Source organism: Hypanus sabinus, chromosome 8 (genome assembly GCF_030144855.1).
Source record: "Hypanus sabinus isolate sHypSab1 chromosome 8, sHypSab1.hap1, whole genome shotgun sequence".
Lineage (NCBI taxonomy): Eukaryota > Metazoa > Chordata > Chondrichthyes > Myliobatiformes > Dasyatidae > Hypanus > Hypanus sabinus.
Window position 1 is genome coordinate 164,475,569 of NC_082713.1, and position 15,375 is coordinate 164,490,943.

Consider the following 15,375-nt stretch of genomic DNA (forward strand, 5'->3'; position numbering starts at 1 on the left):
AAAGGTTACGGGGAGAAGGTAGAAGAAAGAAGGATAATAAATCATCCATGATCGAATGGTGGAGCAGACTTAATGGCCTAATTCTGCTCCCATGCCCAATGGTGTTAAGGTCTTTTTCATGTACTTTTGCTGCTCTACCTGGAGGATGGAATTCAAGCCAAACTGTGTAACAGCATGAGACATTTGTAATCAATTATTTCCAAGAAGAGAAAGCTGTTCATTTCAGTATCATGTTAATGCAAACTGGCCTGTAGCAATTCTGCCTTACATTCACCCAGATGAAAGTGGATAATATTTTATTGCTCAATAGGAAAAGTGTTATGCATAACTTTGGGAGTCTAGTTCATTGTGAATGAAGGAACTCTACAGTTCTTCATCTGTCACTTCTACAAAACCCAATTCATAAAAATCTACTGTATACAAATCACAGTCTTTCTATTAAACAGTCAAATTCTTCTTGTGATGTGAAGCCAATAGCCCAGCTCCAGAGAATGAGCATACTTAATCATAAAGCAGATATTATGAATTATATATCACACATTTGAAAATCAAGTGTTAAAAAGTGCTATCGACATCATGCACTTTGAAAAATTATTTCCTTCCTCACTAATTTTATTCTGTCAACCAGGACATTCCATTCCATTCAAGAACAGTATCTCAAAAATACATTAGTTATTACAGAATTATTCATATCATGTCCATCTTCCCCTGAAAAAAGCCATCTGACTACAATATTTATTCTTACAAAATTTAAATAACATCATAAATTTTCTTAGGACAGAAGGCAAAATATCACCACTGCATGCATCTCTGAAAATTAGCTATCCAGGGTCATAGTCTCTGCTTCAAACTTGGACCTTTTGAAATGTATCATCTTTAAACATCTATCTCCTCATTTAAAAGCTATAATAGATTGTGCTTCAACCATTATTTTTATAGGATAACTCATGATAACAAATCCATAGAATTAAGAATAATCATTTTACCACATTTTAGTCATCTTCTTATCAGATTTTAGAGAGTTAAAATTTCCTTTCATTGCCAATAAAAATAACTCTTCCCTATATAGTACTCACCCAAATGCTATATATAAATTCTGAGGATGCTTTTTTTCATAATTTCCACCAGATCTCTCCAATACTTTCATCTAATTCTCTCCAAACCTAAAACCTTTAATCATTCTTTATATGTGATTATATGACCCAAGAGCTGTAAATGACCCCTCAACCATTCTTCCATTAACTAAGATTGTGACTGATTTGATTCTAACCTGAGCTTTGCATTCTTACTTATTCATGGACAATCACTTGTTTATCACAAATCAGTCTAAAGCAGACAAAAAAATTAAAAACTCTCTCTACTTTTACTGCCCTTTGATGAAGAGATCCCGATAGCTTACAGAACTTTAAGACAAGGGTTCCCAAACTAGGGTCCATGGACCTCTTGGATAATGGGAAGACTTCATGGTATAAGGGGTAAGCCATTTAGAATGAAGTTCAGAAAAAAACTTTTTCACCCAGAGAGTTGTGGATCTATGGAATGCTCTGCCTCAGAAGGCAGTGGAGGCCAATTCTCTGGATGCTTTCAAGAAAGAGTTAGATAGAGATCTTAAGGACAGCGGAGTCAAGGGATATGGGGAGAAGGCAGGAACGGGGTACTGATTGTGGATGATCAGCCATGATCACATTGAATGGCGGTGCTAGCTCAAAAGGCTGAATGGTCTACTCCTGCACCTATTGCCTATTGTCTATAAATAAGGTTTGGAATCTCTGCTTTAAGATAAAATATTAATCTCAGTTCTCCCACGAGGAAAAATCCTCTCCACGTACATTTTTCTATCAAGAGTCCTTCAGATCTTATAAATTCCAATGAAATTGACTCTCATTCCTCTCATCTTCAGTGAATGTCCTACCTGACTTCATAAGATAGGCAACCCTTTCAGCTATCAATTGATTAAATCTCTGAACTTTTTCCGCAAACATCACTGTAATGAATCTCCTTTATCCATTCAAATATGCTAGGCCTGTTTTTCTTGTCCAATCATAATTTTCCCTTGCCTGAGTAGTCAGAAGTTGGTTCAGAATTCGCTGCTTTAATATGTCTGGAGTCACAAATAAGCCACGGTTGGAGATAACAACACATTTCCTTCCCTAAAAGGCATTGGTGAACCAGATCAGGTTTCGTAAAAACTTTATAGCCAGCCTTTGTAAGTATATAATTTTATTTTGTGTAGATTAGCCCAGAATACCTCACCGGTAATGAGAAATCTGCTCTCACCACTGACCTACACAGTAAGACTGCCTTTATCTGTGGTGGAGCAGTTCCCTGTGAAAAGCCAAGCTGGACTTTAATGTTAAAGTCGTCTCCGTTGGTATGAATATATTTGCATATGAAACAGCTAAAAAAAATGTCAATTGGTTATTTGCAACAGTGCCTATTTTTATTTTCTCCCCCAAATGCTTTGACTTGAATTCAGGCCTTTTCAGTGCCGGTGTTCAGTTTGCTGCTGGTTTCATCTAATCCCCATGTCACCCTAACCTCGTCTACAATAGCCTTGCCATACCTGAATACTCAAAATGGTAGCCCTTTCTCTAAGTGTATTTCAGTAACAGATTCCATATTGATTTAATTCTATCAACTTATAAAGATATTTGCAAATACCTAAGATTAGGGCAGATGCAAATTCCAGGCCTTGCAATAAAATATAAAATAGAACGCAGAGCGTAGAACAGTAGAGCACAGGAACAGGCCCTTTGGCTCATGATGTTATAGCAAACCAGCTAAAAAGTAAATTAAAAGAAAACTAATTCCTCTTACCTACACCATGTCCATGTTCCTCCATCTTCCTCACATTTATCCACCTATCTAAACTTCTCTTAAAAAGCTTCTAATATACTTGCCTCTACCACTGTACTGGGCAGCACATTCTGGGCATCCACCACTCATCCGAGTAGAAAACTTACTACTAATATGCCCTATGAACCTAACCCCTCTCACCTTTAATTCATGCCCTCTGGCGTTAGACATTTCGACCCTGGGTATACAATACTCTCTGCCTCTCATAATCTTATAAACCTCTATCAAATCTCCTTTCAGCCTCCACCGCTCCAAAGAGAACAATTCAAGTTTGTCCAGCCTCTTTTGATAGCTCATGCCCTCGAAACCAGACAGCGTCCTGGTAAATCTCTTCTGCACTCTCTCCAAAACCTCAGCATCCTTCTGACTAGAACTGGATGATTTATTCTGGGGGATTTAGCAGTAGAGTCAAAATTACCTTGGTTAGGGAACTTACAGTATACCTGGTAATTGGATTTCACCTCATTTTTAGCAGGTTAAATAGTTGCTATATTTTGACCATGTTGTATTAAAGCTGAGAAGAAAAGACATTAAAATGAGACGTTAGACTTTGAAAAATTATTATTGTGGTCTACTCCCTTTAAAACCTAACTTAGTCATTCATAGATTGTGGTTGTTACTTACGATCACAGGAGCTACCCTTATCCATTGAGTGGTTGCTGGGAAGTAGGTCATGGCTTTTCAAGTGATCTCTCTGTGACAGCTGCATAGGTGGCCATGGTGATGAGAGAGGAGGATGGGGGGCACACCAGCAAACACCGGAGGAAAGCAGTAATGAGGTCTTCAAACTGACATGCAGTAGGCTGCAGTCTTGAGGCCACAGATCAAGGCCGCTGTGATCGGATGTTTTGATCTCTGCTCAGCACTGCCAGAAATGATATTTTAAATGCATTGAAATGACTGAAGGGATTCATAAAATATAGAAATGCTATCCCAGTCCGAACACTTTAAATCACACTGGTTTCACTGCTCTCAATATAATGTACTCCAGTTCAACTGTGAGTTGGCACAAAAGGTTGCATCCTGACTTTTCAATTCAGTTTCTGGTGTTAATTATTAAACAGTGCATGTTAAGTCAAAGTAAATTTATTATCAGAATACATATACCGTATGTTACCATTTACTACATTGAGATTTATTTTCTTGCAGGCATTTACAGGAAAAATAAAGAAATACATTAAAATGTATGAAGCACTGTGCATAGAAAAGACTGACAAACAACCAAATGTTAAAGAAAACCAACTGGAAATAAAACTAATATTGACAACCTGAGTTATGGAGTCCTTGAAAGTGAGGTTTTAGGTTGTGGAATCAGTTCGGAATTGTGTGAGTGAAGTTATCCAGGAACATGATAGTTGTAAGGTTGTAAATCTTCCTGAACCTGATAGCGTGTGACCTAAGGCTCCTATGCCTCCTGCCTGATGGTAGTGTGAAAAGAGCTTGGCCTGGGTAATGGATGTTCCCTTGTTTTGACAGCACTCCATGTAAGTATACTCAATAGCTGAGAAGGTTTTGCCTGTGCTGGATTGAGCTATATCTACAACTTCTTCAGCCTTTTCCATGCACGGGCAGAGGTGTTTCCATACCAGACTGACGGGGTGGTTTGAGTATTTTAGAATCTCCTGGGATTTTCACGCACAGCAGTCTCTAGAGCTTACAGAGAATGGTGCAAAGAGCAAAAAACAATCCAATGAGCAGCAGTTCTGTGGGTGACAAAAACTTTGCTCATAAGAGAGGTCAGAGGAGAATGGCCAGACTGGTTCAAGCTGACAGAAAGGTGACAGTAACTCAAATAACCACTCATTGCAATAGTGGTGTGCAGAAGAGCATCTCTGAATGCACAACATGTCAAACCTCGAAGTGAATGGGCTACAGCAGCAGTAGGTCATTAACAAACACACAGGGACTACTTTATTAGGTGCCTTCTGTACCTTTTGAAAAGCTTATTAGAACTGAAGCTCCTTTTTACTGGGCTGGCCAGCCCCTCACTAGTAAGTCAATGGATGTAGCGGTGAGAAAACTACCTTTCTCAAGTACCATAAGTCTAGGGTCAATATGACTTGGATCCCACCAGACCGGGAGAGCTGGGATGTTTCGACTACCCGCACCCCAGTCTGAGTGAATACTGTGTAAATATTACCCACACGAAATTAGCTGTTGGCAAGAAATAGCAGATCGTACACTGCATACAATTGTAAAGGAAGTGTATTTACAACTGTCAATTTTATCGAACAGTTGACAGGAAAGAGAAAAGGAAAAAAAAACTAAAGGGGCCCGTTACAGTTAACCCAGTCCAAAGGCACACAGGTTGGAGTTCATCTTGTCTTAAACTCACACGTTGGACCCATGGTCTACGTGAAAGCACACACCACCTTCCAAATGTTGCTTGAAACCCACCTTGAACAAATGGGTTCCTCCATGGGAGTATTACTCCTTCCTCCTTGAAGTCATTCATTTCTACAAAGCACCTTGTGCAAATGGACAGCATCATCACCCATCTTCCCTCCTGCATTCTCCCAGCTCCCGTAAAAAAAATGTGACCCACACCCATGTCCTTCGCAAATCCTGTCTGCCCAGCAGTCTCTAGAACCTTCTCCATCCCGAGTGGCTGACCAAACATTCTTAAGTTGAACAACATAGCCCCTTACCTTTAGCTCAAACCCAAACATGCTAAAAGCAGAACAGACTGCTCTTACAGAACTAAAATGAAATACTTACAGCGTCACTGTAAAAATCACGGTGATACAGAACTTCTCAGATTAAAGACAGGTGGAAGACCATGATCACCCACATCTTATGACAAGGCACATAATGATGATGATGATCTGAACCTAATTAAGTGGCTACTGGATGTAAATCTACACCACAGTTCTTCAAAAGTAAATGTATTTCTGATGTAGTTAATGTAACGGGAGTCTAGGATATGATAGAAAAGTGAAAAATGCTCCATTGGCACCAGTGATTATTGTGTAAGGAGCTATATGATGCCTAAATAAATCAACCCATTCACGATTTAAATGGGGGTGCTTGAACTCATAGAGTTTATTGGAAAAGGTTTTTTCTTTGGACTAAATTATCACTCAATAAATATAATTCAGGCAGCAACTAGATATGTTTCTTTTTAATTAATGTATCTCTGGTTTCAAGATTTGCTGTATGCCCTTTCTTCTGTTGGAGACTAATCAAGCTTAAGTAATCCCATTATTTCAGTAATATGCCACCATTCCAGTTTCATAAATAACAACATCTTTCATGTTCAGATTTTGTTTGAATATTAATTTCCTACCAATACGTCCTCTCTGATTTACAAAATAATTTTATTTGGTATTCACAATAAGGCATCTTCAGGAGTTCTGCTTTCCATATGAATTCAGTGACATCTTATTTGGATATACAACAGAAGCTCTTAACTTTCAGATGTTATTGAACTACAGTACTCCTGGCACTGAGTCTGGCCCTGTGGCTCGGAAGGATAGGGAACTGAAGAGGATGACAGCAGTAATAAGGGACTCTATACGTAGGGGGACAGACAGGGGTTTCTGTGGACACGACAAAGAAACATGGATGGTAGTTTGCCTCTGAGGTGCCAGGGTCTGCAATTTTTCTAAACGTGTCCACAATATCCTGGAAAGGGCGGATGAGCAGCCAGAAGTCATGGTACATATTGGTACAATGACATAGGTAGGAAAAGGGAGGAGGTCCTGAAAACAGAATACAGGGAGGGAGGAAGGAAGCTGAGAAGCTGGACCTCAGGGGTAGTACCTCGGAATTCCTGCCCGTGCCATGCAACGTTGAGGATAGGAATAGAATGAACAGATAATGCTTGGCTGAAGAACTGGAGCAGGGTGCAGGGATTCAGAATTCTGGATAATTGGGACTTCTTCTGGGGCATGTGTGACCTGTACCAGAGGGATGGGTTGCACTTGAATCTAAAGGGGACCAATATTTTTGCGGACAAGTTTACTAGAGTTGTTGAGGTGGTTATATAAAGAGTAAAAGGGAGGTGAGAGTTGATATTGGACACTGGAAAATTATGCTGGTGAGATAGTAATGGGGGACTAAGAAATGGCAGATGAACTCAATGAGTACTCTGCCTCAGTCTTCACTGTGGAACACATCAGCTGTGTGCCAGAGGTCTGTGAGTGTGAGGGAGCAGGAGTGAGTGCTAAGCCAACTTAAAGGTCTGAAGGTGGATAAGTCACCTGGACCAGATGGACTAAATCGCAGAGTCTTGAGAGCGGTTGCTGAAGAGATAACAGATGCATTGGTCGTGATCTTTCAAGAATCACTTGATTCTGGCATGATTCTGGAGGACTAGAAAATTGCAAACCTCACTCCTCTCTTTAAGAAGGGAGGAAGGCAAAAGAAATGAATTTATACGCCAGTTGGCCTAACCTCAGTGGTTGGGAAAGTGTTGGAGTCTATTACTAAGGATGAGGTTTCGGGGTACTTGGAGACTAATGATAAAATAAGTCAAAGTCAGCATGGTTTCTGTAAAGGGAACTCTTGCCTGACAAACCTTTTAGAGTTCTTCGAGGAAGTAACAAGGAGGGAGGACAAAGGAGAGGTGGTGGATGTCATTTACCTGGATTTTCAGTAGGCATTTGATAAGTTGCCACATATGAAGCTGCTTAACAAGATAAAATCCAATGGCATTACAGGATAGATACTGGCATGGATAGCGGAATGTCTGACAGGCAGGAGGCAGAGAGTGGGAATAAAGGGGGCCTTTTCTGCCTGGCTGCCAGTGACTAGTGGTGTTCCTCGCGGGTGAGTATTGGGACCGCTGCTTTTCACATTACTTGTCAATGATTTTGTGAAATTGATGGCCTTGTGGCAAATTCTGCACGATATGATGATAGGTGGAGGGATACGTAGTGCTGAGGAAGCAATGTGAATCCAGCAGGACTTAGACAAATTGAAAGAATGGAGAAAAAAATTATAGATGGTATACAGTGTTGTGAAATGTATGATTATAGATTTTGGTAAAAGGAACAATAGTATTATCTAGTTGGGAAGAAGATTCAAATATCAAAGGTGCAGAGGGACTCATGACGCCTCTTCCAAAACTCCCAGAAGGTTAATTTACAGGTCAAGTCTGTGGTAAAGAAGGCAAGTACGATGTTGACATTTATTTCAAGGGGAATAGAATATAAAAGCAAAGAGATAATGCGGAGGCTTTATAAGACACTAGTCAGGCCACACTTAGAGTGTTGTCAACATTTTTCGGCCCCTTATCTCAGAAATGATGTGTTGTCATTGGAGAGAGTCCAGAGGAGGTTCACAAGGATAATTCTGGGAATGAAGGGGCATTTGGCTGCTTTGAGCCTGTACTCACTGGAATTCAGAAGAATGCATGGGGATCTCATTGAACCTATCGAATATTGAAAGAACCAGATAAGGTGAATATGGGGAGGATGTTTTCTATGGTGGGGGCATCCAGTACTAGGGGGCACAGCCTCAAAATTGAGGGGCAACCTTATAGAACAGAGGTAAGGAGGAATTTTTTTTAGCCAGAGAGTAGCAAATCTGTGGAATGCTCTGCCACAGACTGCGTTGGAAGCCAATTCTGTGGGTATATTTAAAGCAGGTTTCCTGAATGCTCAGGGCATTAAAGGATATGGTTAGAAGCCAGGTGCATGGGGTTGAGTGGGATCCGGAATCAGTCACGATGGAATTGCGAACTCGATGGGCTGATGACCCCAGCATTGAAAAGTCCCCACAACCAATGGACTCACTTTCAGGGAAACTTCACCTCATGTTCTCGATCCTTATTGCTTGTTTATTTATTTTTACTATTTCTTTCTTTTTGTATTTGTACAGTTTGTCTTCTGCACTCTGGTTGAATGCCCAAGTTGGTGCAGTCTTTCCTTGATTCTATTAATGGTTATTACTCTGTTACAGATTTAGAGTGTGCCCGTAAGGAAATGAATCTCAAGGTTGCATTTGTTGACATATCTGTACTTTGAACTTTGATTTAAGTACAAGTGCATACAACTAAGCCCAGTTTTCTCCCTTGGGAGGGAGCAATAAGTTTATTGCCTCCAGTAACAGGGTTACACTTCACCAGATTCCCCTACTTCCATCTCCAGAGATGTTTCAGTACATAGGTAACTGTTCAGCACTTGTTGTAGTTATGGTAGCAGCCCTTTTTGTTCTTAAAGTATTGGAACGATGATACAACTAGTTCAAAGTTTATGATTCAGTTATTTTCCCTGGAGCTACAGTTTCTTTGCTTAAACTTCAACCCATCCTGTCCCCACATTTACCAGTCTGGATCAAAAAAGTAAACAATAACATTTATTTTACAATGTTGTTACCTCCTTTCAACTACAACCTTGGCACATGAAAAATAGCTTCATTACTGGAAGACACACAAAATGCTGGAGGAATTCAGCAGGTCAAACAGCATCTATGAAAAAACATAAAGAGGTGATGATTTGGGTTGAGACCCTTCATCAGGACTGAGAGGGAAAGGGCGAGATGACTGAATTAAAAGACTGTGGGAGGGGAAGGAGGCTGGCTGGAAGGTGATGGGTTTAGCCAGGTGGATGGGAAGGTTAAAGGGCTGGAGAGGAAGGAATCTGGTAGGAGTTGAGAGTGGACCATAGGGGAAAGGGAAGGAGGAAAGGACCTGGGGGAGCAATAGGCAGATGAGAAAAAGTAAAAGGTCAGAGATGGGATTAGGTGAAGGGAGGACGATGATTTGTTTACCAGAATGAAACATAGAAAACCTACAGTACAATACAGGCCGTTCGGCCTACAACGCTGTGCAGAACATGCACTTATTTTAGAACTTACCTAGGATTACACATAGCCCTCTATTTTTCTAAGCTCCATGTACCTATCCAGTAGTCTCTTAAAAGACACTATCGTATCTGCCTCCACCACCTTTGCCAGCAGCCCATTCCACGCACTCACCGCTCTGTGTAAAATACTTACCCCTGGCACCTCCTCTGTACCTTCTTCCAGGCACCTTAAAACTGTACCCTCTCATGCTGGCCATTTCAACACTGGGAAAAAGCTTCTTACTATCCACACAATCAATGTCTTTCATCAACTTATATACCTCTATCAGATCACCTCTCATCCTCCTTCACTCCAAGGAGAAAAGGCCGAGTTCACTCAACCTGTTCTCATAAGCCATGCTCCCCAATCCAGGTAACATCCTTGTAAATCTCCTCTGCACCCTTTCTATAGTTTCCACATTCTTCCTGTAGTGAAGTGATCAGAACTGACTTCAATACTCCAAGTGGGGTCTGACCAGGGTCCTACATAGCTGTAAAATTACCTCTCGGCTCCTAAACTCAATCCCATGGTTGATGAAAGCCAATGCACTGTATGCCTTCTTAACCACAGAGTTAACCTGCGCAGCAGCTTTGAGTGTCCTATGGACCCCAAGCTCCTTCTGATCCTCCACACTGCCAAGTGTCTGGAGGGAGGTTAGTGGGGAGGACTGGTCCACCAAATGTTTGGACCAATGATCTAGAGGCATACGTTCAACACTCACCACAGCAGCTGGGAATGTAAATTCAGCTGATTAATTAATAACAACATCTGTAATTAAAAGAAAGATTAGTTTCAGTTGAGGTGACAATGAATTGATTAACCTGCTGTTAAAAAAAACACCTGTTTCATCTGATGTTCTTTTAGAAAGGAAATTCATTGCCCGTAAAAGTATGATCTTGATGTGCTTACAGCAATGTGGTTGTTGGCTTCGCTGCCTTGTCAAGGAACGGAGCAAACAACTTGGTTCAAGGAAATCAGGTCTGGTGATAAATCTTGCTGGCAAGCACCCATATAAGAGTAATGAATAAAATTTACAGGAATTGTATGCCTCATGCGACGTTTACTGTTCAAGATCTATGTTGAGTTAATTACTTTCCAGTCGTGTATATTTAAAATAAAATGGCCACTGAGTTCATATTAATGCACAAGCAAAAATCTGAGTTTATACTGTGTGTGTGTATATACATATATATATATACACATAGTATTCTGTATCCTTACCCCCTTCCTCTAATCCCCACTCTGATCTTTCACTTTTTGTCATCTGCCTACTACTTTTCCTGGGTCCTCTCCTCCTTCCGTTCATCCCTCTCTCCTGTGGTCCACTCTCCTCTCTTATCAGGTCCTTCCTTCTCCAGCCCTTGACCTTTCCCACTCACCTGGCTTCACCTATTACATCCAGCTAGCTTCTTTCCCCTCCTCCCACCTTTTTATTCAGGCATCTTCCCCGCTTCCTTCTGCCCCAAAACGTCAACTATTCACTCTTTTCCATAGATACTGCCTGACCTGCCGAGTTCCTCCAGTATTCTGTGTGTGTTGCTTCAGTATCTTATATGGGGTATCCAGGGAGGGGTGGCACCTCTGGTGAAGGGGCTTGTTGTGTCCATTCTGGGGCATCTCATTCACCTTTGATCCCCAGTGGCCACTCAGCTCTCACTTGTTGCTCCAAGTAGCTGTTTGCATGCGATAGCGGCCACATCTCGGTACACTGCTTCGACAGGTGGGCTAACACAGGTGAGGTTAGGCCTCATACCCTGATGAGATAGGGACATGCAAAGTGGCGGACTGGGTGGATGAAATCTACAGTAAGAGCCAATGGCCAGGAAGGCAGTACTACAACACTCTGTGGCGAGCGAAGGGCATGACAAGGCACAGAAGATTTCATGGTCATCCACTGCAACCAAGGGAGACCCCAGTTTAATGCTTGTCTGTACCACTTCTGAGATTGAGGAAGTCAAACTGTCTAGTGCAATGGCACTAGACTCCCTCGCATGGGTTTCCTGTCATTGTTGGACATGATGGACAGCCACTCTAATGAGATTCAAAGATTCAAAATACATTTATTATCAAAGTATGTATGCAGTATACAACTCTGAGACTCGACTTCCCCAAAGACAGCCACGAAATGAAGAGAACCACGGAAATGCTCAAACAATAAATGTCAAGCCTAATCCCCCCACTGCCCCCTAGATACGAGCAAACAAAATCAAGTCATGCAAATGGCAACAAATAAATGAGTGAAAAGCACAGAATATAAAACCCAGAAACGAAAGAATCCAAGCATGTTCAGTTTAGCTCAGTGTTCGTTATCTGCAGACTGCCCAGATTTAAAATCGCCCAAACTGGGAGCAACCAGAAAGACAACGTAATGCTGATATACATTTGCATTACCGGAAAACTAATGGCTGTTGATTTACAGATTAAACAGAGGAAGTACATGTTATATTCATCACAAAACAATAGAACATACTTTCCAGGATTAAATCTGATTGTCAGATATTATATCCGTTCTCAGCGAATGAAAGTAACAGAACAATACCAATGCTGATTTCATATTTTCAGGGATTTCAAGAAATTTAGGTCAAATTTTCCATCTGTTTGTCATCATTGGTTGGAAGAGATAATGACACAATTGCAAATTGAAGTCTTCATAGGTCTTTTCGACTCTTAAAAAGAGTAAGAGAAACAGAATGCAGGACAGTGCTCTTTCATCAGAATAATAAGCCTTTCTTCACAGATACTGCCTCGTATGCTGAGTTTTTCCAACGTTTCCAGTTCTTACTTCAGATTTCCAGTACCTGAGATATTTTAACCCCAGAAGTACTCTACGCCTCCCCTTGCTGCTGATTGGAATTCCACACCACAGTAATTTCTAAGTACTGTCTCTCACAATACAGTAAAATTGAAATAACCAGAAAAAGTATTAAAAAGTTTCATATGTTTAAAAGTCAGTGAGTAGCTTCTTTCGACAAAACATAACATGATATGTGAAGGCTGCAGTATTCCGGGCAGAGCCATTAAGGGTGTGTTGGAGATATTCTCCCCTCCAAGTGTGCCACAACCTTGTTGTTGGGTTTGGAGACTTGTGTGCCTCAATAACCCAGAGAGTAATGTTGTCTGGAGTCAGGGCTTTATGCTTTGGCTCTTGGTAGGGTCACCCATGCTAAATGGATCAAAGGGTAAAGTGATCCACTAATCTTCCATGTTTGGGGGCTCAGCTCAGGGCTAACAACCCTGACTGAAACAAAACTGGTGAAACAAAACTGATACAGAAAGAGCAATGAAGAATCCTTCTGCATCTGAGTGACCAAGGACAGACAGAGATGGAGGACCTTCATTGCTGTCCTAAATGCCAGTGTCGTAATGGGCAGGAAGTAAGGCAGGAGCACATGCTCACAGCAGATGAAAAGATGTTTGTTTGCTTTTGGGTTTACCAGTGGAAATTCAATACTGCTATTGAACAGTTTCTGTACATTCAAGGATCTCCTTTTGCAGAGAACACAAAGGAAATTGTGTCCTAACAGTCACAGGAGTGTTTGGCAACAGGGGTTCCTGTTGATTGATATGTGAAGGGAAAGGTCATGGGTGAGCGATTGTTTGTTGGCCGATGGGATGAATTTTCAGTCAGTGAGGCAGTGAGAGAACAGTTTTAGAAGTGGGAGGAGCATCCAGGATCAACTTTATTTGCCACATACATTTACACATAAACTGGTCGGTGATGTACTGGTATCCGCACTGGACTTCGAGGCGAGTGGTCCTGGGTTCGAGCCCAACCGGTTCCTCACACGCTCTCCATCTGTGCTGGGTTGAGCATTGAGCTAGCAAGTCGGCCCTGTAAAAGAAAGGCAAATGCTAAGGAAACAGCAAAATTGTCACCTGACGTGCCACCATGCGCAAAGAGGAACAACGCACAATTTACATGTGTTATAAATTTACTGAGTGTGTGTTGGCCTGACATGCAATGAAAAACAACATTCGACAAGTATAAAGAATAAAGAATTATATAAAAATAAAGTTAGATGTACAAATATGGAATACAAAGTGCATAAATTCATAAACACTAGCATGTATTTACAATGTAAGCAGTATTTTAAAAACACTTTGAAGTGTTTACAGTGCAGTAACTGAGCTAATAAATACAGTGTGGTGTTAGTGGGGGGGGGGTGGTGCTAACTAGAATGGTTGATCAGATTCACTGCTCGGAGTAAGAAATGTTTAAGATGGTGCTATGTTTTTCTTTGCTTAAATAGCCCTATGACACTTTCCAGAAGGGAGTTTTTTCTTAAAAAAAAGGGAATTTTTTGGGTGTGTCATTCCCACATGCTTGGCATTTTGAGGAAATGGAGATTTGAGTTGTAGTTGTAAGCTTGGTGGGGTGAGGTAAATTATTAGACTTGGGAATGTGATTGGTGATTGTCAGTGAGACAGGAGATGAGTGTTTGCCAAAATGTTCAATTGTTACGATATGGCAACGATGAATATAGAATTAAGACAGGTTTTTATAAACAAATAAAACATTTATTAAAAACTGCTCAATAAAAAAACCAAAAGTAAACAAATGACTAACTTAACTGGAAGTTAACTGCTATACAGCAACTCAAACAGTTCTTAAAATGAGAAATGCGAACACAGTTCTTAAAAGTAGTAAATGCAAAAGTCCAAATAATTTACACAGAGATTTTCCTAGAAGTAACAAATTCCTTGATGGCACGACATTACTGCTGATCCCAGCCAAAATATGCCTTGCCCGAAGGATTTATGATGAAGGAAATAAAACAGCTTAAAGGCACTGATCTTTCCTTGGCAAAATGTGCTCTTACAGCAATGCAGGAGCTATCTCAGACGCAGGTTACTAATTCCTTGAACAAAGATGAAATAAGGTCGAACCTGTTTTATCGCCGACCACACCAACTTTTCTCGATCCTTCGGGCTTTCCGAACTTCAATAAATTCTTCACTTTCCGACTGGACTAGACTGGCAGTATTGTAGTGAAACTGCTGGCAATAACCTTTGAGACTTAAGGCAGAAAGTAAAACACCACTCTAAAACAAAACTGCATCATGGGATGAATACGCAGCAAGATGGAGTCTCTGACAAATTAAACCACAAACTGACCTGCATCACAGCAAGGGTTTTCCCTTTTCTACCTGTTGAAACAGGCCATCACATGACCTCTCACTGGCAGGAAAATTACATCACTCCACCATCACAAGACCATTACATCATGCCCAGCAGAGACTCAATTACATCATGGTCATGTGACAGTCACAAGATACCCCTGGGTAAGTAACACAATGGACTTGCTCCATCATTCCCTCAAAACTAATCATTGTTGACACTCCAAGATCTGAGCGTCAATACCCCCTTGGGCAATTGGGTCCTGGAATTCCTCATTTGTAGATGCCAGTCAGTTTGTATTGGCAAATACATCTCATTCACAATCTCCATCAGCACAGGAGCACTGCAGGGGTGTGTGCTTAGCCAGCTACTCTACTCACTTTACACCTGTGACTGCGTAACATTGAATCAGGTTCACGGGTCCAGCGAGTGAGAAAGGAAACACTGACTGTGAAGAAGTATGTTAATCATTTACTTACAAGCAGTAAAAATTCGGCCAAGCATTAATGTTCCCCAGGTTACAGACACTACAAAGCTGAATATTCAACAGACATACTTAGTTAAAAGTGCGTGCAGAGCATACCTTCCCAATTGCCATGTGCACCGCTTGCC

At 41.0% G+C, this 15,375-nt stretch overlaps 1 long non-coding RNA gene across 1 annotated transcript in view; it reads right to left on the reverse strand.

Moving 5' to 3' along the window:
• Positions 1 to 11,685: 11,685 nt before the first annotated feature.
• The window catches only part of LOC132398675 (uncharacterized), a 7,755-nt gene continuing 4,065 nt past the window's right edge, over positions 11,686 to 15,375 (reverse strand). Inside the window, exons 3-4 of the long non-coding RNA XR_009513768.1 lie at positions 14,533 to 14,661; positions 11,686 to 13,477 (exon numbers count right to left, since the gene is read on the reverse strand). This is a non-coding gene — a long non-coding RNA (uncharacterized LOC132398675). The remainder of the gene's footprint in view (positions 13,478 to 14,532; positions 14,662 to 15,375) is intronic.